The 23,782-nt window shown below is 39.9% G+C and overlaps 1 protein-coding gene and 2 non-coding genes across 7 annotated transcripts in view; 1 reads left to right on the top strand and 2 right to left on the bottom strand.

Moving 5' to 3' along the window:
* Window positions 1-2,076: 2,076 nt before the first annotated feature.
* Trnac-gca (transfer RNA cysteine (anticodon GCA)) lies at window positions 2,077-2,148 on the bottom strand. Its single transcript has one exon. It is a non-coding gene; the product is annotated as a tRNA-Cys (tRNA).
* A 731-nt stretch (window positions 2,149-2,879) lies between these two features.
* Window positions 2,880-2,951, bottom strand: Trnaq-cug (transfer RNA glutamine (anticodon CUG)). The gene has a single exon. It is a non-coding gene; the product is annotated as a tRNA-Gln (tRNA).
* A 5,354-nt stretch (window positions 2,952-8,305) lies between these two features.
* Window positions 8,306-23,782, top strand: part of LOC1275458 (uncharacterized) — a 35,293-nt gene continuing 19,816 nt past the window's right edge. Inside the window, exons 1-2 of one of the 5 annotated variants that reach the window (XM_061656051.1) lie at window positions 8,306-8,618; window positions 9,815-10,255. The gene's annotated coding sequence lies outside the window, so the exon portion shown is untranslated. Of the gene's footprint in view, window positions 8,709-9,814; window positions 10,256-23,782 lie in introns of all 5 variants that reach the window. The other 4 variants (XM_061656052.1, XM_061656050.1, XM_061656049.1 and 1 more) reach the window with 4 other exon arrangements.

Consider the following 23,782-nt stretch of genomic DNA (forward strand, 5'->3'; position numbering starts at 1 on the left):
TATACCAATGCATGCTTTGACCATTATGAGATGTCGCAGATGATCCTTTTTGACGTGTTTGGCTATGGATGGAATGGCGATCGATTTCACGCTTTGTTTACATGTGTAGCGTAGTGGTGGGTATATTTTTAAAACAGAAATATACGTAGCCTCACCTGCTACGTGGGCATTTAGGTGCTGCAGTTCAAAGTCTTACATTCCTGCCCCCGGGTGTATGTTGTTGTTGGGTTGGTTGTATGTTCTTTTGTTTTTCGCACCACTACCACCAGTAGGGGAAAGCGGGGCAAAATGGGCATGTTAAGCAGTTTACTGAATATCCCTTTGAATATGCCACAAAACTCAATATTTCTTTCATTATTGTATGCCTCCACCATTTATCTATGGATTAAAATTGCCACATAGAACGAAAACAACTTAAATAGATGAAAATAATGTAAAATAAAAGTTGATGTTTTACGAGAAGCTTTTTTGACACGCGGGGTAAAATGGGCATAACCCCGGGGCAAAATGGGCATATGTAAACAAACTGTGAAACGTCAAAACACTGGGGCAAAATGGGCCACAACAACTGCGCTTAGGTAATGGTCTATGCTTATGCGCACGTTTCGTGAAATGTATTTTCGTTCTATCTTTTGTTTTGCTGGTCAGGAAAGCCCTTCAAATTCTTCCAAAAATATGTTATCAAAATTAAAACAGTTTTTACACGTTTAAATCTACAAAACTGAATCTTTTGAAGCTGTGCCTGTTATCATTATTGAGGCGACAAATACAACACCATAGCCTCACCAAGCGCCGTATGTCAAAAGCATCTGCCCATTTTGCCCCAAGCGTAACTGTCCATTTTGCCCCACGTGAAGCATTTTTGTATTTTTTGTTATATTAGTAAAAATGCGCATTAAATCGCCTTGATTTCTTCAGACAAATTGTAAAGAAATATCATATCTTTAAAAACATATCATGTAAAACATCAACACATCCCTGTGACAATGGTTTAAGCTTATTTTTGAAGTGGCAAAAATTATATCAATATGCTACTAAACCTAATTTTGCATTTTTCTTGGTTATTTATTATGTAAGGGTTATGATACTTACATGGTGTTCATAGAACACTCTAATGAATACATTTTGAGCATTGGAAAGTATTTTTGTAGTCAAATAATGCTTAAATAGAGGGTGCCCATTTTGCCCCACATGCCCATTTTGCCCCGCTTTCCCCTACCAGCAGTAGTAGGAAGCTTTTCTTCGACCGCTGCTGGAAGGAAAAGTGCTTATGTGAGTGCAAAACGAATGTGGCGCTGCCAACAGGACGGCGGCAGTGGTGTGTTGGCAGGCAGGCAGAGGGGAAAGTGTCCATCGTTTGCGTTTTTCTTGCTGCACACGGTGGTGGTAGTTTTTCTTCACGCAGCACCTGGCACTCCATGTGGGAAGCAAACGACACCCCGCCACAGAAGGGCGCCCAACGCGTTTGCCTAGGCAGGCTAGAATTTGCCACATTGGCTAGAGCAGCTAGAGCGGGGTTTGAAAGTGGGTTACCAGCTTTTCATTTTTGTGGAACCCTTACCCTTGCCTCAACTTCCATTTACTGGCCGCAGGAGTAGTGCCCTTTACCTACCACGCACAGAAAGGCTTTGTGACCGCGTGTATGTTATTTTAACGTAGGGCGAGTAGTTTCTGCGATACATTGAATCGTATCGATTTACATTTTTGGTTAATACTGGGTGTTATTTACCTTGGTTGACATGACACGTATCATAATGATATTGTGATCAGTATTTATCTAGCCTTTTATTTCTAATTATTATATGGTTTATTGATTTTAATTATGAATTTTCAAATTGTAGCAACCAAAAGTGTGCCTGGTCATTGGCTAACAGTTAACGTATATTAATTAACAAATAAATGAATCACAGATCATAATTTTACGTCACACGTATCTTTTCAGTAACAGCAGGCTGAGAATGATTAAAATGAGAAAAATAAAATAACTACGCCGTTACCAAGTTTTATCTGTCAAAACACGTGCGATCCAATGTGCACGAGCATCTAAAAAAGTATCAAAAAGAAAAGCTTTCCGCGAGGGGGCACCCGGGTTTGAACCGGGGACCTCTCGATCTGCAGTCGAATGCTCTACCACTGAGCTATACCCCCATGAAGAATGGTGCACGCTACAGCGCACTCGGTTGTTAGCGCATGCGGACTGCAAACGTGTGTTTAGTGAACATTGAATTGTTTTACAATGAACAAGTACAATATTTGCTCCTGGTTTGTAACAAATTAAAGATGCGTTTAAATGTTGTACCTTATTCCCTCTATTAGTATACAAAAAAGCACTAGTTACATCACCAGTGTCGGCACCGTACAAGTAAGATGCATTAAGCGAGTTGCGCAGTGCAAACTGACACGTTGATATCGATTTTTTGTATAAATTAATCTCATCCTCCAATCTAAAGGTGATAGAGACCCACGAGGTCCAGTACCTCTATAATTATAGAATAACAATTGATAGAATAAATTGATTTTTTTCAAAACCATCGCAAGCAGTGCAATCGAGAGAGTTCTGGCAATATTCGTATGATAAAAAAAGTTAATTGATTGATTATTGAACATAATTCAAACCATTCTCTGACACAATTGAAAACCATGAACAAACACATTTTTCTTTTTTTCGTTTTTCAGTGCAGAGCTAAATGTTTTATATAGTTATATTATATTGCTGCTTATTGGTTCTAATTTTAACAATAATTATTTTAATTTTATATTTCGGTTCTTTGTATCAATGTACAAGCTCACGGCATTTTTTATATTCTACCATCGATATTTTTATCTTCTCTTTTCGTAAAGAAAACACAACAACATAATAAAAGTTATTTTAGCCTGGTAGGTTCCACCGAGATTTGAACTCGGATCGCAGGATTCAGAGTCCTGAGTGCTAACCATTACACCATGGAACCGATGTAAACTTCCACTGTTTGTTGCAGATTAGTGGTTGAATTTGAATTGCATGCCATTTATCGAATTTGAACTTTTTAGTTGGCATTTTTTCCATATAAAAATAGTTTGGTTTTTTAAAGACCTGGATATTTTTGTAATTTTGTTTAAACTGGGTTTCTTATACATATGCATGCTCTTTAATTAAATTGTAAGTCAAACGATTGAACGTTCAATTCAAAAAGGATGTCAACTAAAAAGTCAACTAATTGAACTATAAAACCTTTTTTTAAATGTACCGTAGACACAGCGAAGAAGCAATAACATTCCATTTACAGAGTGCAATCCGGTATTGCTTCATCAAGATAAAGCTTTCACAACCTGTTGCAGTTGTTAGAATTTAAAAGACATGCAGCGGAAACCATATTGAGAGCGGGAGGGGGAGGGGCAGGACTCTTGGAGAAGAAATTGACCCACAAATCTATTGACACACTAGCCCACATCGAATGGCCAATTCCAGAACCCCCCCCCCCCCCCCCCCCCCTTCCCTCCACTCCTCCATATCCATCCACCTGGATGAATTGTTTTCGTTTAGTTTTAATAAATATATTTTTCCAAACACAATCACCCTCCGGGTTTATTATACACGTGAGGGTAGCTGTGGTGCTGTTGCAGCATATGTTGAGGTAGTGCATAGTCAAACAAAACGATAAACACACAAATCGTGCCATACATTTCTGCCTACCAAAGCAGAAAGAACCGTGCTGCAAAAAGGTAGAACTCGATCAAGTGTGCTATGAAGTGTGCTGCAGCACATTTACACTTGCCTCATATACACACACACACACTCGCGGTGATCGATTGGTAAAATGGTTTCGATTGCACATTCATTTGTGCAACGAACGAAAAAAAAAAGAACGAACAAGTAAACCCACTTTACTTTTGCTTACGATTAAAAACCGGCCACCTGCTTTCCAAGCAGAAGGGCGAATTTGTTGTTTGGTGAGCAAAATGTACCACTTTTTTTTTGCTATGCTGCCAGCGAAAAACCTAGTCACCAGTTAAGTCGAGTCAATTAACTTGTTTGATCAATCTATATAAATGTATGTGAGGATACCGAGAATTTAGCGTTCGATTGTTTAAGTTTTGTGGCAAAACAATAAATAAAAAGATGTTTTTTCTCCAGATTTCTATTCTGTCAACGATGACCCCCAAAAAACCATTTCAAGCAAAGATGGGCGCAAAAGACTCAACCGACCACCTTCATTTCTTTCGAGCCTTGCGTTCAACATTTGAAAAGCACGTAGAAGAACTAAAACCAGGCTGTGTGTGTTTTTGGGTACGAACATCATCCTGCACCAGTTGCACTTTTCCATGTGCAAAAATACTTTTGGGTGTAAGTTTTCGGGCCAAAGTTTACAAAACGTTTGTGGCCCCCCTAGAAAAAAAACCCAAAATGAACGCTGTGGAAATACCTTCAAAACCTCGGTATGTGGTTTTTGGGGGGAGAGAAGTTGGCATTTTTAAGTATTTACTACGTTCCCAAGGCTTTGTGGTGTTTTGTTTAAAAAACATTTTAAGGCTAAGAAAAGGCCGATGTTTCAATGACGAGAAAGCTTCTAAGCTTCCTCTTTTTTGGGAGTAAAAAGTTTTCTGACATTCGTTTAGACCAGGGGTCTCCAAACTACGGCCCGTGGGCCGCATGCGGCCCTCAAGTGCTTAAAATGCGGCCCCGATGACTTTGCCAGATTTAGAATAAATATTAAGTTATTTTGACTTTTTCAAAACAAATTGTATTTTTTTTACATTTCTTAGACAAAAATCAAGCTTTAGTAACTCGAATCTGTTCAAGTATCGTTAGTGTTTTGTTATAAAAATGAGATTTAAACGTTCACTCATCAATTATAGGTAACATCAAATGGCCCTCAACATGGTGATTTTTGAAGCAATGCGGCCCGCGGGCTGAAAAGTTTGGAGGCCCCTGGTTTAGACTAAAATAAAATAACTAAAATATTGCACCTAATCGGTTGAATACAAAGAAAGAATAATCTTTTAAAATATGTATTTTGAAATGAGTATTTCTCGGTTGCAAATGCTTTACTATGTTAAAATGTTCTGTATAAGTATTTATACTGCAAAAATACATATGTAGTGTTAGATATTCAGAGCATTTAATAAATTTAGCTACATAATTAAAAACTGATGCAATTTTAGCTTGCAGAAGATTTTATGTTGAAGAAGTAATATTATTTTTAAAACAACAAAATATAACTCAACTACATAACATCATATAATAATCGTAACAAATAAAATCAAATCAAATGAATGCTCTTTTCATCACTTATAGCTGCTCTAGTTTGTTGTGGCTATTTTATGAAGTCAAATATCCTTTGGCTAATTTGATAACTCAAGATTAACCAGAATGTATTGCTATTGCTTCAACCCAGCGATGGGCAAACTGTGCGATCGAAAGAGTCAATTTGTATAAAAATGTTCGTAGAGTTCCACGTGAAGAGCCAAATAGATTATCGAAGAGTAAAAATGGGTAAAAGTTATGTAAAACATGCTTTACTGTTTGTTGGTATTTTTGAGTGATGTAGTAGTAGCATTTCCAATTTCAAAAGTTTCAACGGTTTGTTTTATCTTAAACACTCCATGATAATGAAGAACACTGTGCAAAGCAGCATACACGATACAATCGAGCATTTCAAGTAGCAATAGTGTAATAGTTCACGGGAGTCCGTTCCTTTCAAAATATGACCCATTGAACTGGATAAAGCTTTAGGATTTAAAACATACAGCAGTTTTGCCATCAATGGCTAATTGGTACGGGTATTTGGTTGTTGTTGTCCTATCTGTCTATAACGTTATCCTAAATATCTTCTGTTATTGAGCAATTGCACTAATCGCATGCGTATAAATAAGTAAATAATAAATAAATATAAATATAAGTATAAATAAGTATAAATAAGTATAAATGAAAAATTGCAACTTTTCCAACTTGTCAATTTGAACTATTTCAAGTTAATCAAGTAAATAGGATTTTCAAGATGGATAATTTTTAGGCTCAGTCAAACTGTTTGAGTGCTCTAGTTTATACTCTAGATCATACACTAAACTCATTGATGTTTCATGTGCTGGAATACATATTAAATAAAGGTTGAAATTAAAAAAAATTGATGATTTTGTCAGTAGTGGATAAATTCATTATTATCTTTCCACTTTGAATATCAGTCATTGCTATCTTTACGTCGTCCGCATACGGCAAACTCAAATCAAGCAATTAATTCGCACAACAATTGTGTGGAGTTGTTTACCCTATTTTATTCATAAGTGCTCGCACAACTTCACGATATCTAAGAAGGCGGAGCTATGTTGGTTAGGACCTGCCCACTTCGTATATGATTTTCGTTAAATCGTGAATGAAGTTGAAGTTTTCGTTGAATTGCAAATGGCCTGAAGCTACATTTACACCAAACGTGAAGGTGTTTGTGCATAATAATTTCAAAAGCAACATTTTAAACGAAGAACGGACGAAGAACAATCGAGGAATTTACGATCAGTTATTTATATGTCAGAATTGATAAAGTTCTCAAAAAAGGGTTCTGAAAGAAATCGCACGCAATCGAAAAGCCAGATAATCAATATGAGGTAGAGCCGGCGATTCAAGATATAGCTGCGATAAATGTTCTACGATAGTTTTGACATAGCATGTCTTAGTTTAAGGCCACTACCAGTAAGATCTAAAAAAAAACCGTACCGAAAAAAAATGCATGTTGTTGTGAATAAAAAACGGAGTTTTATTTTCTTCAATTTTGATGAGAATAATTAGAAAAATTAAGTAACATTTGTTAAATTGTTTATTTGCACTATAGAAAAAACACTTGCATTACAAAAGTGTCCCTCGCGAAATCGCCGTCATTTGTCATTGAAGCAATCACTTCTGTCAAAATGAGCTCTATTCGCGGCTACTTAGATGTAAACAATATTTCCAATTACAAATTGCGAAAGAAGTGTGAGACCACTGAGAGACACACCGACAAACCACCGTAACAAAAAAAAAAGACAGATGGAATATAACGCATTGTAACGTTCTCAACCGATTTTGGTCCACCCGTTGGCGAGCGAAATCCTATCGAAATACTTATGCAGTGCAAAACAGCAATGTAACACAAATTAAACTTAAGTTTACGTGTTATTGTCATCAAAATTGAGAAAAAACAAAACTCACATTTTGTCTGTTTACAATAAGAAGCATTATTTTTTGTTTGTCAAACTTTTTCGTTACGGTGGTTTACTTTCGGTGTATCTGGCAGCGGCTTGAGGCAAAATTATGTACAAATAATTGTCCAAAACACCCATAAAAATAATTTTCTATGTTTCCAAATTAAAGCAATAGATGTTAAAAGTGGATAATACATTGTGCGTTGGAGTTTGAGAAGGATAACAAACAGGAGGCGTAGCAGTTTCTCGCCTGTGTCAAAGTAATAAAGGCTTTTTTCGAGGATGGCGCTAGTGTTTACTGTAGTTTCATCCGAAATATGGGCACAACTTTTGAAGCTTATTTTGTTCAAAGTGTCACTTCGGTTCGTCGGAGATAATACCACCGACAAACCAACGTGACACTTGCGTTACAAAAGTGTCTCATACGAAAGTACTGTCATTTGCTAGTGAGGCGATCACTTCTGTCAAAGTAAGCTCTGTTCACTGCTGCTTCGATGTAAACAACTTTTCTAAATACAAAATGCAAAGGAAGTGTGAGGCAAGATTTTGTGAGAATTATTGGACAAAACACATAGGAAAATCATTTTATAAGTTTCCAAAGCAATGCAAAAGATGTGAGAAGTTAATAAAACAATGCGCGTTGGAATTTGCGGAGGAAAACAAAAAGGAAGTTCAGCAGTTTCTCGCCTGTGTCAGTGTAGTAAGCGAAACGTTATAGAGATGGCGCTAGTGTTTAACGTATTTTCATTTGAAATAAGGAGACAACTTTTGAAGCTCATTTTGTTCGAAGTGTCACGTCGGTTTGCATACCGAAGAAAATTGCAGATTTTTTTTGTATGGAAAAACGTGTAAACTAAAAAGCACATATTCAATAGTTGGCAAGGAATCGAAGTTCCATCAGTGAGTTCAGATTGCACTACTATTGATATGAAACCGGAACTATTCATAAACCATTTGTTTGCACATAACGTACATTTAAGCATGTAGTTTACGCACTGTTTGAGTATTACCCGAAAATAATCTTTTCAATGCATTAAAAGCATCAAATAGTTCTAACATATTTTTTTCGGTAACGTTTATTTTGTATGTTTGCATGCGGCACATTTAACGAAATTTAACGAAAAGCATGTGTGTTGATCCAACCCTCCCAGTTGGGCAGTTGTCATTTTGTGCCCTGTCAAACCAGGTTGAAATGGCGGTACCTCTCCGTTTCGACTCACCTTTCTCTGTGTGCACTTTTCGATGTCGTAGCTGTTCTCCGTCGCAAAGAGAAAAGTGCGTTCATCTTTTGCGGATCTGGTCGTGAAAATTTGGCGAAAATGGTGCAAAACTGTCCACTGCCCCGTGCGGTGTGAGACGTGAGGTGGTTGTGGGCAACGGCTGTGTTGCTGCCCAATATTCGGCGGAGGTGACGATTTCACGCATCTCCTCGGTTGTGGGAACGGCGGGAGTGTGCGAGTGTGGAGGTGCGTTTAGGTAATTCGATTGTTCGCCTTGTAGAGCGATAGCGAGTGCGTATGCATTGTTGTCAAGGAAAATGCATTTCCGCCTTGGATGTAAGTTGGGAAATGGAGCAGTGCTTGTAATAAGCCCCGTGGTACGAAATTATGCATCGCACGCATAGAGAAACTATAAGAATTAGGGTATGCGTACGTGTGTGAGTGTATGTGTATGTGTGTATGGGGGCCACTCCAGCGCCAGGGTCTCAGTAGCGAAGGTTCCTTCGTTGCACAGTGATGCAATGAAGTGAAGTTGGGCAGTTTGATGGTGAAAGAAAGTATATTCGTTGGTGTCCTTGTTTTTGAAAGCATTCAAAACAAAAAAAAAACAAGTGGGGGAGAGATAAGTGAGTGGTTGAAGAACGATATCTGCTGACGTACCGAGGTTGTCACCTCAAGAGACACTTACAATTACACAACCATGGTCTTAGCCTCGCTCAAGAAGGGGGTATGCGAGTAGGTAGGAGTTTGCTGGGAAAGTTTTTTCATGTCTCTTGCTAACCGTTCCGATAAAACGGACGGCATTAGATCGTATTTGGAAGAGCCTTCAAAAACAACATCTCGGATGGCCATGGGAGCTGTTGCTGCTCTTTCTGCATTGCGAAATACACCTTCTCCGAAGCCCACACTTATTTTCCATCGGAACGGAGGGTTGTTTTTTTATGTTTGTTTGTTAGGAATTTTGCTCTCATTCCGTTCGCCTCACAGCTGTGTGTCTTGTATTGACGTGTGCATGCACCCACCAGCAAGAGCGCCAGAGCGTTTGGAGAGCGGAAGAAAATGAGCAATAGCACGTTTGGTGATCATTTGCTCAACTCCGCTCTGCGCTGAAGCCATAGCAAGAGCGATGGAGAGAAGGAAATGTGTCTGGTGGCCGGGTCAAACTACGCGGAGAAAATAAGTCCGTCAGCATTTCGCGATGTAAAATAGCATCAGCCACAACCGCGAGTATTTCTGCTCAGTGCTCGGTGCAAAGAATGCTAACAAAAATATATGCACCAAAGTGTGTGGAGTGTGAAAGCCGCAAAGGTCTTCTTATTCCCATAAGTGGTCGCTTTGTAGCAGCTTCAAAGTTCGAGTTAAACGCAGTGCACTTTCAGTTGATTTACGACCATGCAATGCATATTTTTACAACCTTCCCCTTTTGTCCTTCTGCAATCTAGTGATCTGTGAATTGTGTGGTGAAACTTGAAAAAAGAAAATCAAACCCGACACTGCTGTGTTGTCGCTGGGAAAAAAAAGAAAAATTGTGCAAAAAAGCAATCGCGTTTGTGTTAGTGTGTGTGTGTGTGTGCTTTTTGGCGTAGCGTAAACGGTGTCTGTGCGAGAAAAAATACGTGTAAAACTCTTTCTCCCCACACATCAACACCGGCGAAAGGTATCTTTGCGTAAACATAATCGAGCGAAGCAAAAGCGACCACAGCAAGCGTGCGAAGAGTCAGCGACAGCCAGAATCAAATATGGCCGTTCGTGCGCCAGCATCATCGTCGACTTCGCCGTCTGCTCCATCGCTGGGGCCGGTCGGGTCGTCGTAGACATTTCCCCCCACCCCCGGGAAACGTACGCGACAGGACAGCAGCGGAACGGCAGCGTGTGTTGTTCAGGTAAATAGCAGGAACTGCATTGCACAATTCAGTTCGACGCGTTTGTCGATTCGACCGGATGACATAACAACAATGTGGCGATTGTTGTTTACGCTGGGCGCAAATCAAAAAAGCAAAAACGATCGATATTTACAAACTAAAGCGAGAAACACACAAACTACTAATTCCACGCAATTGCAATGTGGGTGCAAAAAATCGGCAATGCAACAATCGCCACCGGACGCCAACGACCGTAACGAACGCCGCTAACCCTCGGCCTCCCGAGTTGGGGCTGTGGATCCAATGGATGTTACGCGAATTACGTTTGTGTGCTCGGAAATTGGAGACCCACTCGGAAATGTTACTCGGTGGAACAAACTACCAGTATTAATTGTTTGCGAAAACTTTATCATCGATTTGATTGAACACACACAAAATTGCTCTTCCATTTTAGGGACGGTTGCGGGGGGAAAGGTCCAGTCCTAAATTGCTGCGGAAAAAGAAGGCATGGCATGACAACCGTGCGACCCAGAACGTATGGCTGCCCCCCCGAAAGTGCGTTCCGGATATAGTGAGAAAGACAGAGAGAGAGGAGGAGAGGTCACGTGGCTTTGCGAGCTACTTTTAGAAGCCCACACGTCTACCCCTTCTCGGCCCAATTGCCCGTTGACAAATTGTGAGGTGCTGATGCTCTCTGTACAAACAGACCTGGCCAGCTGTAATGCGATACCGCGAACGGAGGTGATGGAGTGGAGGGGGTTTCTGTCCCCCACTGCGGTTGTTGTAACGCGGCCACCCGTCAATACACTGACACAAGGCGGTGCTGCCACGCGAGAAGAGCTTTAGAGGTTAGGAAGGTTTTGTGCCGCATGTCACGTGTGGATTTATTTCCCTTTCACGGCGGTCATGGCTGGAAAAACTAGACCAACAGAGTAGACCCCACCGTCATCATTATGGCGGTACCGGTTTCTGTTACATCCAATGCAGAAGGTGTAATACCCTGACCGGTCCAACTGTGGCTTTGGAGCTAAAAAAACTGAACGTGGGCACTTCACGCCGGGGCCTTATCTCGGCTGTGGAACCATTCACTGTAGATCAGATGAGATCAGATCGAGCTTTGTTATGGAACTGTAAGGAATGTGAGCGTACACAGTCCCAGCATGGTCAATGCTCTTGTTTAGTGATGCTTCCAGTTCCGGGCTTTCATTCCGACCAAATGATATGCTCCGTAAAAAATGCTCTACGCATAACATTGCGCAAGTACTAAAGTTCATTCAAAAACATAGAGCTCACGGTTCAGCGGTGAGTGTGACATGGTATCTCTGCTACGCTTAAAACAAACAGTGCCTCAGACCCTGCCAACCATTTCGCCCCCTTATCGTGTGTTGCCCTTTCCAATATAATCTCCACTCCGGTATCGCCTGAGCGTAAAGGGAATTTGGTTTTGATTTTCGTCCAACGGCGAACGGCGGCACCTACTATCGTCGCTATCTCTCGTCGCGGTATGTCATCAAATGTGTTTTCACTGACACTGTGGGGCCAGGCTTTGTGGTGGGAAAAAGATAAGCCACATCGATTGGGTAACAGTCGGCGGGTGCGCGCCTCGCACCGTGGCGCTTCGTTGAAAATATGCACGGTAAACAAAAGGTGGAACTTTTTCTTGTTTAGAGTCGGTGTTATGATTGGGGGTTAACATGCTACTGTTAAATTTGTTGATGTTGATTTTTCTTTACTCTAGTAGTTTAGCTCAATGCGCTGCTTCTTGGCAAATCGTCTTGTAAATATAGCTATGTCTGGGTTTGTCGAGTACGAGGACATGCCTCTTTAGTAGATTTGAGTACTTCGGATTCATGAAAGTAGCCTCCTTTCTTTGAAAAAAAACCCTCTAGTTTGCTCAGTTTAACTGACGAAACACAAAATTCGAATTGCTATACGTGTTTTTTGTTTCTCTACCTTTTAACTAAGCAAATAATCAAGGCCACAGACGTAACATGATAAGCTCGCGAACGTTATTGCTTTGTCAAAGTGGTGTCAGTCACAAAGCGTAGAGAGTGTGTGGCCTTTAACCCCAACGCCGCGAAAGGTTGCTGGGGAAAGCGGGGCAAAATGGGCATGTTAAGCAGTATACAGAATATTCCTTTGAATATGCCACAAAATACATTCGTTTAGCTATGGATTAATCTACCATTACCTATGGATTAATACGGGGCGAAATGGGCAGATGTAAACAAACTGTGGAACGTCAAAACACTGGAACAATACCATAACATATTGCGCTTAGGCAATGGTCTATGCTTTTTCGCACGTTTCGTGCAATGTAATCTCGTCCTTTTTATTTTGTTTTGCTGTTCACGAAAGCTTTACAATTCTTCCAAAATTATGCTATCAAAATAAAACAGTTTTTAGATAGCCTCACCAAGCGTCATATGTCACAAACATCTGCCAGTTTTGCCCCAAGCGTACCTGCCCATTTTGCTCCACGTGAAACATTTTTGTATTTTTTGTTATATTAGTAAAAATACGCATTAAATCACCTTGCTTTTTATCAGACAAATTGTGTAGAAATATAATATCTTTAAAAATACATCATGTAAAACTTCCACGCATCCCTGTGACATTGGTTTAAGGTTATTTTCGGAGTGGCAAAAATTACATTAATATGCTACTATATCTTATTTTACATGTTTCTTCTTTTTTGTTATTAAAGGGTTATAAAACTTACATGGTGTTCATAGAACACTCCAATGAATACATTTTGTGCATTGGAATGTATCTTTGTAGTGAAATAATGCTTAAATAGAAGGTTCCCATTTTGCCCCACATGCCCATTTTGCCCCGCTTTCCCCTATTTACTTGTTGAGAGTTATGTTTCTTTTCGACAGAATCTTCAATGCAGCTAGCATTGTAATGACGAAAATAGACGATCGTCGTCGGAATTGATAACTTCAGTCGCGACCGTGCTCCAGCTGGTCGATGGTGCCAATAACTGCTGATAAGCAATGGGCAGAGCGCCGGTTGTAGCATTCGCAGCTGCCGGATCCAATCATAAATGGGAACGGTCCGTCGGAGACACGAATTATGCCTATATCGTGTGCTTTGGTTTTACGTTCGATTGTACACACGGCTCAATCGTAATGCAAAAACCCGCCCATGTACGCGGCGAAACGAGCATATGTTCGTACGATTCCTTCCGCAGTAAACACACATGCCATGGTTGTTTGTTCCTGGTGTTGGTACAAACTCCGGCTAACGCTCGTTGACCTATGTACGCAGTAAATAATGCGTCACAGAGAGAGAGCAGCATGAGGTGTGTGCGTTCTGTACGGTTACGATAGAACCACCACACCAGGCCACCGTGAAAACGAACGCATAAGACGGCAAGCCGTGTGCTCTGTTGTAGCAGCAGAAGGAAAAGTATTTCACAACATCGGCTCAGTGCGAGGGTCGTGTGATCGTTAGTGCTAAATTTTATGCAAATTGCTCAGGTTCCGCGTACGGATCATCATGATACTGCGCCATAGTAATTACATTGACATTAGCAATTCAGTGCGATTCAGGGGGTACATCGTATCGGATTTCGGAAGCGAAGAATGTGTTCTAAGCTTTGGTGGGATCTTTTAATCATCTTACCCTTATCAGAGTTCTTTTGCATATCAAACTAATACGTTTAACATTAAAAGAAAAAGTTAAGTTTATTTAAAAAAAGGAATGTATCAATTATTGCTAAAAAATGCATGTAAGAACCGTAGCCCCGTATAAAGCTCAATTACACAATGATGATACCATGATACAATGTATATTTTTTGTTATTTTTCGACGTAAACTACTTACATTTAGCATGTCAATTTGATGGCACGAACAGAGAGACGGAGAGCAATTTGTTGTCAACAAACGGTTGCGTGTTAATTGGACGGAAATTTGTAAGCGCTTTACTCGCTAATATGAATTGCCAATGGGGTGTAGTGTGTATCCCATGTGTATGTTTGCATTCCCGTAGCAGGAATAGTAAATGTGTGTGAGCCGCGTTTAGCAAGTGAGATGCGTGCTTATCAATGATCCTTTCTACTTTTTTATAGTCGTTCCACTCTTCGAACACTTGTCACTAAGTGGCAGTGGAAACAGTTGTTCAATTCCAGCGTGGAGAGGTTTCTGAACCAGCGGAAAACCAGACAACGACTCCCCGATTGTTCGAGCTTCTATACAAGCTGGTGTAAATTTTACGCGAGCGTGTTGTTGCTGCACACATCGCGGTCGGTCACTGTTGCTATTGCTGGGGTGCCAAATTTAATTAGCTTCAAGGGCAACGATTCATGGTGGTGTTTTGGGGGCGGTGGGGTTACGGAAAAGGAGCTGGGTTTCGTCTAATTTATTTTACCGATGCTGTTGTAAGCGGGGCGCCTTTTGTGAAGCTTAATTTACATTTTGGTGTGTTGTCGTGTGTTCGGTGTTTGCGTCAAGTTGCGGTGCCTTGAATGGAATATTGCGAGTGAAACAAAAAGGGCACCAAGCTCGGGACAAACTTTCGCTCATTCATGCGGTATATTACGCATTTTGGTGAGCAGAAAGGGCCACGAAGTTAATCCGTTATAGGTTACAGGATGTTCAATCGATACTGCTACTCATGTTATGGAAACGATAATTGATGAGCTTTTCTGGCGTAGACTAGCTTATGCGGAATGGGAAGTGCGAACTTCATGGAAAGGTATCGTGAATGTTTTGAACGGCGTAGTTAGATAGTTTGTGGTAGTTTGAGTTTGATTAATCACCAAATTGTCGTTCGAAGGAGTATGAGTTATGTCGTAAATTGATCGTGTTAGATTTAAGCAATCCAAAGGTTTAAACTTATTTACTAATGCTTGTAGTAAACAAGATGTTGCTTGTTGTGACCTCGCAAAACATTGAATTTGTAATAAATTGTGTATAAGTCTGCTGGGTCAAGCCATTTACTATTACCAAATATTCTCCAATTTGATTTGATTCACCATTTTGATTGAGATAGTACAAATATATACTTGCTTACAAACCTAATGGTGCATTTTAAAAAAGAATTTGTCTGTAGATGTAAGTAAGTAAGAACTTGCATGTTATATGTTCAATCATTTTTTTAATTATTTTGCAAATTATACAAATAAATTAGCTGTGCTTTAAAAGAGGATTTTTTAATTTCACTATTTGTTTGTCCATATTGAATTTGGTCAATGTAACATTGTCGGTCGGGCCGGTCTCGTGGTAGAGTCGTCAACCCGTACGACTTAACAACATGCCCGTCATGGGTTTAAGCCCCGAAATTGACCGTATTGTGCACACAATTTATAAGATCTATGAACAGCACAAAATGTTCAAATAATGAATCTATTTTCATAATTTTCTAATCTGACATGTCGATCATTAAAGCTTCTAGATTCTTGGATTACTGAATGCTTACTTTTTATCATTCCCATATCATTTATATTTTATCATTTTTAACATTCACATAGTATGCACTATTTTAAATTTAATTTAAAATGGTATGCATAAGCATTGTTTTGCCTGCTTATCTATCAAGCTTTTCTTTAACTTTCCTTTTGTATTAGATTTTCTTCAATATAATAGGACATACCTTGGACATTTTGGTTTGGTTGTATGGTGATGATTTGTAGTGGTGAAATTAAAAGAGACAATGCAATACTGCGTTTATATTTGTTTCTAAATCTTATGAAAGAATATAATATTGCCTTTGGTTAGAGATCATATAAGTAGAGACAAATATAACATAATATGGAAAACGCTGTTAAATGTCTTTTTTCGCATTACTATTTTGCTTATTTTTAAACCCAGTTTGGCTACAAATGCTACTTCCGGCAAACGTTTTTATTATTTTGTTTCTGCTAAAATGTTTGGCAAAATTGCTCTACATACCTGTTGGTTGTGAACCAACCAGCCTCCTTTACACACAGCCGTCTCGCTCCCTTATTTCTACGTTCCTTTTTACTTCTTATGTATTTAGAACTCGCCCCGAAACTCGCAAGCGGCGGTGGTGCGCAAGAATGCCATTAGAATGTCGAATTTTTGTGGGAATTTTCTTTGACCGAACCGTACCTGAAATCCCTACCTCTCCCTCCTATCCTTTGGGCGGTAAAATATCACAAAAAGAAGGCTCAAGGTACATGCTTCGGGTTTGTGGCGTACTTTCAAGGCTTTTTTCCTTCCTGTGCCAACGCTGCCCTTGCCATATGCCACCAGAGTGTGTATTCGTTTTTCTCTCGCGTTTTCGGTAGATTCGCAGCACAGGGGGGGAAAGTACGTTATGTAACAGAGCATTGGTTGGTGCTTTCCTTTCGGACTAGAGAGTCAGCAGATGCTGTGTAGTCACATGGTTGGGGGTGTGAGTGTAAAAAAATGTTCAAGGTCGCGGGCTATGCTAGTACACACACAATCCAGGCTTTCTCGAGTGTGACGCGCACACCGACGGAGTTAGTATGGCGTTTGGCTTGGTGTGGGCATGTAACGACGCTAGCTTTAAGGAAAGAAATGCTTGGTGCAGAAAATAGTTTGGTCTTTCCGTATGGTAAAGCTTTCTAAAAACCTTCGTTGAATTTATTATCATAAGGAAATGGTGTTTATATAATTAGTAGCAAATGTTGAAATGAAATAGCGAGCTAATTATAAACGTGTTGAGGGGTTACAGCACAATTTAGGAAATAAATACTATGCAATAATAAGAAGTAAACAACATGAAAAATATCGTTATTGGTCTATTGAACTACCTTGGTTTTATTGAAACGAATGTATTCATTCACAATTAAATTATTAATATTGTTTAGAGTATATTTGGTTTCATTAACATTTAAAAATTATTAAAATAAATACAGAAATAAAAGATTTATTTATGTTCAAACACATCTACTTACTGTAACTACTTCCTATAAGGCACACTTTGCTGAACCATTTTCATCTCCGTTCTTTCTTTCTCCATAAATGACTTAGAAACAGGCTATCCTTTCTGTGGGTGTCATCTATCTTACTATCTCTCTATTAATCAACAACAAATCCGTGCGCATTCTAACGGCCATACCTTGGACCGTAATGGTTTCACTTTCCTTTGTGTTCATGGTGTGTCACCATGCCCCCAGCTGAGTCTGTGTGTGGTGGTGGGATGACTGTCTGTTCGTCGTCAGTGGCGTCTTCCGCTTGATTAATCACGGCCTCCAATAGGGGTAAGCATTAAAAACAATACATCCAACAAACTGCAGCATACGCCCTTTCCGTTGTGCCGTTGTGTCGACTCGGGGTGTATTATGCCTTTTTTACATTCTTTTTTGTTATTGTTTCTAAACTCAGCGCAACAACAAAGCAGTGCAAAACCGGAGTGGCTCTCTCGTGCTTCGCCAGCAATGCAATTGCAAGCTTGGACGGACGGTGAAGCAGACGGTGAACGAGAGATTTCCGACGAGGCAGTCGCCTGCAGTGTTGGAAAATGCAACGCTATGTGCATTCGCTGATGATATTATCGATGCCAGCGGTTTGTGGGCGTTCGTACTGGAATGCAATCACTTTAAAGGGGAAAAAGCTAGACGATGTTATTTGTTTTATGATAGTTCTTACCGTTCTTATCGAAAATGTATCAACTAATTTAGATAAGTTTCAAAGATTAATGTGTGAAGCTGGAAATTATTATGCAGATTTGAGGACAGCAAATGTGTAGTTTTCCCCTTTTTCGTGGAAGAATATTTGCATTCTCTCTTTAGCTTGGCTCTCAGCTGGACAAGCAACCCATTAAGAGCGAAGAGCGCTAGCCCAAGCCGGCCGGCCATTTGGTCTTTTGGGGTTTGGTCGATTTCGACGTGACATGCAATGAAAGCAAGGTTTTACCTTTTTTTGTTGTTGTTGTTACTCTATTCCATTGCATGCCCTCCCTCCCCGAAGGGTTTCGTTGGTTTCGGGAGGACCAATAAAAATAAACATTGCCGACGAGAGCAGTACGCCCGTCGTTGCCTCTAACTGTATGTGTGCGTTTGACACTCTTGTGCTGATGTTGTTTATTTTGGTAGTTTGTTTACTTACCCTTTCCTTTCCACTCCTTCCACTGCCACTTGTGCGGTGTGTGTGTGTGTGTGTGTGGGAATGTCACCCGCTGTAATATGGTGACACACCCGACCAACTGCGTGGTCCTACCTCCCGCACGGAACATCCAATAAAAACGGGAGTGCACAGCAGCACGTACTGAGCGAATTCATGTTTGGCGCATATAATGTGCTGCTGCTACTTCTGCGCCCAGCAGTGGTGATGATGCGTCTATGGTGGAGCAAAGGTGCGTGTTTCAGTTGCGTTACGTGCCATTTTAATTGCGCTCGCGTATGTCGTGTCGTTTTTTTCCCCGTCTAAGTGATTCTAGTGCGATTCACTGCCCGCACTGTATTGAGTCGTTATTGCTGTGTATTGGTGCGTGTGGTGCAAATAGGTAGTTGTTTTGCAAAACAGTTAAAACGCTTTCACAGTAACGTGCCCTTATTCTTTGCGCGTTGTAGACACGAGACGGGAAGCGCAAAAATAAATGTCACCAGTCGTGACGATACGAATGCGTATGCCCGCGCCATAGAAATGAGAACACTCATCATAATAATGGTGCTGTTGATGATGATGATGATGATGATGATGGTGATGGTACAATTGGGCGATGGTTTAAATTATCCTAGGGGATGTTATCGTACTTCTTTTGTGACACGGTGCTGAAGGTTGTGTGTAAAGTAGTGCAAATGTGGGACGGAATAGATTAATTCACTTGAAAACGGTGTAACCTCGTTTCGGTTGCCGGCATAGGGATGTAAAGGAAGCATGTTGTTTTGTTATCTACGTGTAATGATGATACGCGTTTTGCATTTTTTTTTAACTTGTTCTTATTGGTTTTATACTGGTAATCATTTTTGTCTTAAGGCCGGGGTACATTGTCCGTACTTGCTAGTGTGATTTAGATTTTCACTAGCGCATCTGGCGGCGGCTGACCGAAGTATTTTGTTAAACAATTTGAAGTCGCTTTAGAAAATATTTTGTTATGTATTTAAACTGGACTGGAAAAGCTTTGTAATTGATAGGTGAATGTGTTTCGCATAAAAAAATGGTGAAAACTCTACTTAAATTTGAGATCCGGTACGACCATTCCCTCGATCACCAAAAAAACAGCTTCCACCAGCCGTCGCCAGTTGCGCTAGTTAAAATCAAAATTACACTAGCGAGTACGGACAATGTACCCCCTGGCCTTTACACGGTTCAACTCTAAAGTAAAGGTGAACGGTTGAAAAAATCGTCAAATTTTAATGACATGCGGACCAACCTCATTGAAGTCCAGATGTAGTTGTGGAATTTATGCGTGTAATGTTGGGAGATAGCTATTATCCTTGTGTGGTATAACAAACAATTTAAAGAGTTAAAATACAGGGTTTTCCAGGGGTTCTCATAGGTGTGGGACTCTTCCTTGACTCTTTCATATGGGAAGTGAACTTCATATGATGGAAATTGGACTCTCTTATCCTATTATGGCAATTCCTATTAGATTTGTCCAACAAGGTTACATTAAGTTCATTTCACGTATGAAAGAGTCATTAAAGTTTCCCACAGCTGTGAGAACTCCTGGAAAATCCTATAATAGTATAAACTTTTGCCTTTAAAAGATATTTTCCTTTTTTGCGTTTGTTGAAGATTGCTCTTAATAATTTGTTTATCATGTTTAGCTATTTTTTTTACAGAATTATATCATGAAACTCTTAACTTCTACTAGTTTACTCATAATATTGCATTGAGGTGCAAAAACTGCTGCTCCATTTAATTTGCATTCAAAGCAGCCTCTTAAAAATGCCAACAAAATTAAGCAAAAACACAAGTTGCCTTAACATTAACAAATGTCGACGACAAATGGGATACACACACACACATTCAAACACACCATTTGACGCAGTATAGAAGACGGTATCATCAGATCGCGTGTTAGCTCATGACGCATTTGGACGTAACTTTGGGAAACTGAACCTTCTTGTGCGCTGCCCGAGGTGCTTGCCCCAGCAGTGAAACGAAAATAACTCGATTTGGCGATTATGTCTCGAACAGTGTGATTAAATGTTTACCAAGAGCGTCCATCCAAATATAGCAGGGGCAGCACTTACAGGGATGAATAAAGGGATCCATATTTGTCCCACGGTTTTAGGCTTCGACAGCGCTTTGCGGTTATACTATTGAGAAAGGACAGCTTGTGGCTGGATCGAGCAACAGATGTGACAATGTCACCTCTAAGGCAAACGCACAGTGGACGACGAACTGCTTCGACGGCTTGGAAGAGGCGAATGGTTCACAATTTAATTCATCCGTGAAGCAGCATGAGATATTTCACACGTCAGTATTGATTCACTCTCGAGGACAGCGCTTAGCTGTGGATCGGTTCGTTATTGAAGGGTGTCATTTTATTAGCATGATGTCAGCGAGGTTTTTCAATGCTTCAAGCTCTTTTTAAAGCCTCAAACGGTGACATACAAGCTAAAGAAGAGTATCGTAAAAAATAATAAATTGTAGTTAGTTTTCTTGCTTTTTTTCTTTTCTTCTTAAATACCGCGTATGGAATAATATGCCTGATGGACGTCTCTGTTTCTGGACAGCACATAGAATGAATCTATTTTCAGGTTCGCCCTGGCAGAGCAGAACTTTCACGGTATCGGTATTCCGTTGTCAGACTGTCATCGTGGTTTTACGGGTCTATGACACTGCAAATGAAACGTGACATGTCCATAAGGCCTGGGAAAGGACAACATTCTGGAAGGTTCTGTAGAAGAATCGTTTACGCTGCTTTATTCGATTAGTGGAAAAGTTACAAAAGTGCCATCATAAATCCTCCATAGCTTTGCCATTATTTTAAAAATTAATTTGAAAATACTCTCAAAAAAACATTGAACAGTCTTTCTATTGTATCATCCTTTTCTTCCTTTTTCTAATTAAAAAAATACAAATCTGCTCGTGTGTTGATTATGTTTCATAAATTCCCATAAAAAAAACCATTTCATTTAGTGCTCTAAACTGGGCTTTAATGACCAAATGTAGTGATTTCCACATCAATCAGCAAAACAACCAATTAACACGGGCAATTTGCTAACTGTCAGTGAACATAATCGATAATGATCAGCATAAATTAGTAGCACCAAAGTGCTGGCAATGGTTTTGCGCGTAATGATTCGCATTGCTCTTCTGTAATAACTTGACCTCATTCACATCAATGGGGGAACGATTTACGATAACTATAGAATGGAACAATTATTTCACTCACGCATCACTTAATAACGATCCGTTCTGCATTTTTCTAGAAAAGACTTTGAAAATAACCTGCTTGATGTTATTCATACGTGGGATTGTTATTTTCCTTTCTAGTGAAACGTTGTTTCAAAGGATTATGTCCCACACATTTCATAAACTCGAAGCTATTTCTCTACTTTCTACCAGCGCCTGCACTCTTCTCCGATGATGGAAAACAACCCCAGTTGTGCAGAGAGAAAAGTGGAAACTTTATTGAATGATTCAACGCGTTTGTCACTACCTCCACCACCACAGCAACACTATCGTTTCATACGAATTTTCCACCTTCACGCGGCCGTGAAAACAACAACAGCTCCTCGATACCTCCGGCCACCGGTGTGTTCTGTTTTTACCCGAGGCAAAGAAGGATCGTATCCTCTTGTAGCGTTGCATCCAACCAGTGTGCCAGTGTGCATTGCACAGTGCTTGGTGTTTTTTTCATTGACGCTTTTACAGTGCGTGGGATGTAAGAACATGCTGCGCTGTAATCGATTGTTCGAAGGAAATAGCAGTCACTGTGGGTTGCTGCTCTTATAACGCTTTACAAAATACACACACACACTTAAAAACGTGGTACCCACTTGCCAACTTAAAACACCCACACGCCTCTGCATCAGCTCCAAAAGGTGGGAAAATGTTCGAGGACACGGGCAACGGAATCATGCGCACTATCGAATCATGGAGGCGCCTGGTGTCTTACGATAAAAAAGGAGATGTTTGCTGGTCTTGCTGCACGAAGGTTCGAGTGTATTTTCCACTGACTGCTCCGACCGTCCTACACACTAACACTGCCACGGAAGCGCATTCCAGATCAATCTAAACGTCCTTTTTTTGCAGTGAAAAATAAAACAACACGCTTTTCATCTCAACGGCTTAAAGCGCAACACAATAACGCGCACAACGCAGCGAGAGCGTCTCGAGCTGCCGTTGTATTTTGAGGGTCATGGTTAAGTTTATTGCCCGTTCCTGTTTTCACTCCCTCGATTTGCAGGGAGCTGCTTACACAACAGGTAAAGCGAAAAATGGTATTACCAACCATGAATATCGTTTCATGGTTGTAATTTTATGGAGAATTTTCACTTGATTGTAGGAAAAAGCATGATTAATGTTTCTCATAGCACTGCCCTATTGTGAGAACGGTGGTTTTAGTTTAAATACAAACAATATTGCCTGAAATTCTGAAATGAAAGTCCAATTTCTTGATTGCTTTTCGTAGGATTAAGTTTATTTGCTCTCAAAGTGCAAATTACTATGATTGCTTTCTGAGGTGTCTTTTTAATGTTTCTCACGATTAATCAATCATCTTGCAAATGAAACCTTCTTGCTTCTGCGTGCTTCAGACAGAACAATGAGCCAATAGTCTATGGTGTGTAGCATCCGATGGAAACCCGATAGCTGAGCATAATCACGGCTAATGAAACCCGGCTAATGGTGTTAGCAAATTCGCATCTCTATTATTCGATTAGATTATCCATCCACTTAAGCTAATGATCGACGGGAAAGTATCTACGCTGCATCGTTTTTTGTTGCTTTTATTTATAGTAAGAGCTTCTGTTGGTCATGTGTTGGTGCTGGGTGGAATTTTCGATGTAATATTAAGCAACAATACATATTAATCTGATATTTTGCTCAGGATAATTCGAATATGGCGGATTTATATTGATATCAACTCAATTTATATTTCAATCTTATCGGTCGACTGATCAATTAATACTTTTATAAAAGGGTACAATTCTTTGAACATATTAAACATGTTTTATCAAAACGAGAAAACGATAGCCCGACATTCCCTTTTCGGATTTTTTTCTCGTTTGATTCTTGAAACAATTGATTGAATGATTGATTGATTACTTTGAGTATTGTATTGTATTGTATTTATATTGTATTGATTTGTATTGCATTTATACATATAACTATGATATTATTTTACTTAAAACTGTACCCTTGTTGCATTTGTTTTCTTATAACCTGTAAGTTTTTACGCTTCATAGCAAAAATTACAGTAAATGGACCATCGAGTAAATCGTCAAAAAAATAACAGATTGGAGTAATAAGAAGTTGGGCTAGTTATTGAAAAAGCATCTCTTATTCTTCGCTACTGTTCCTCTACCACACAATGAGTCTTCACGAAAGTCTTTAAAATCATGATTGTCAGCTGAATTATACGCTCAAGAAAGATTCACTGCCGTACATGAACAGAAACGTGCCCTCCACCCTCCACACTCAAGGTTGACAGAA

Source organism: Anopheles gambiae, chromosome 3 (assembly GCF_943734735.2).
Source record: "Anopheles gambiae chromosome 3, idAnoGambNW_F1_1, whole genome shotgun sequence".
Taxonomy (NCBI): Eukaryota; Metazoa; Arthropoda; class Insecta; order Diptera; family Culicidae; genus Anopheles; species Anopheles gambiae.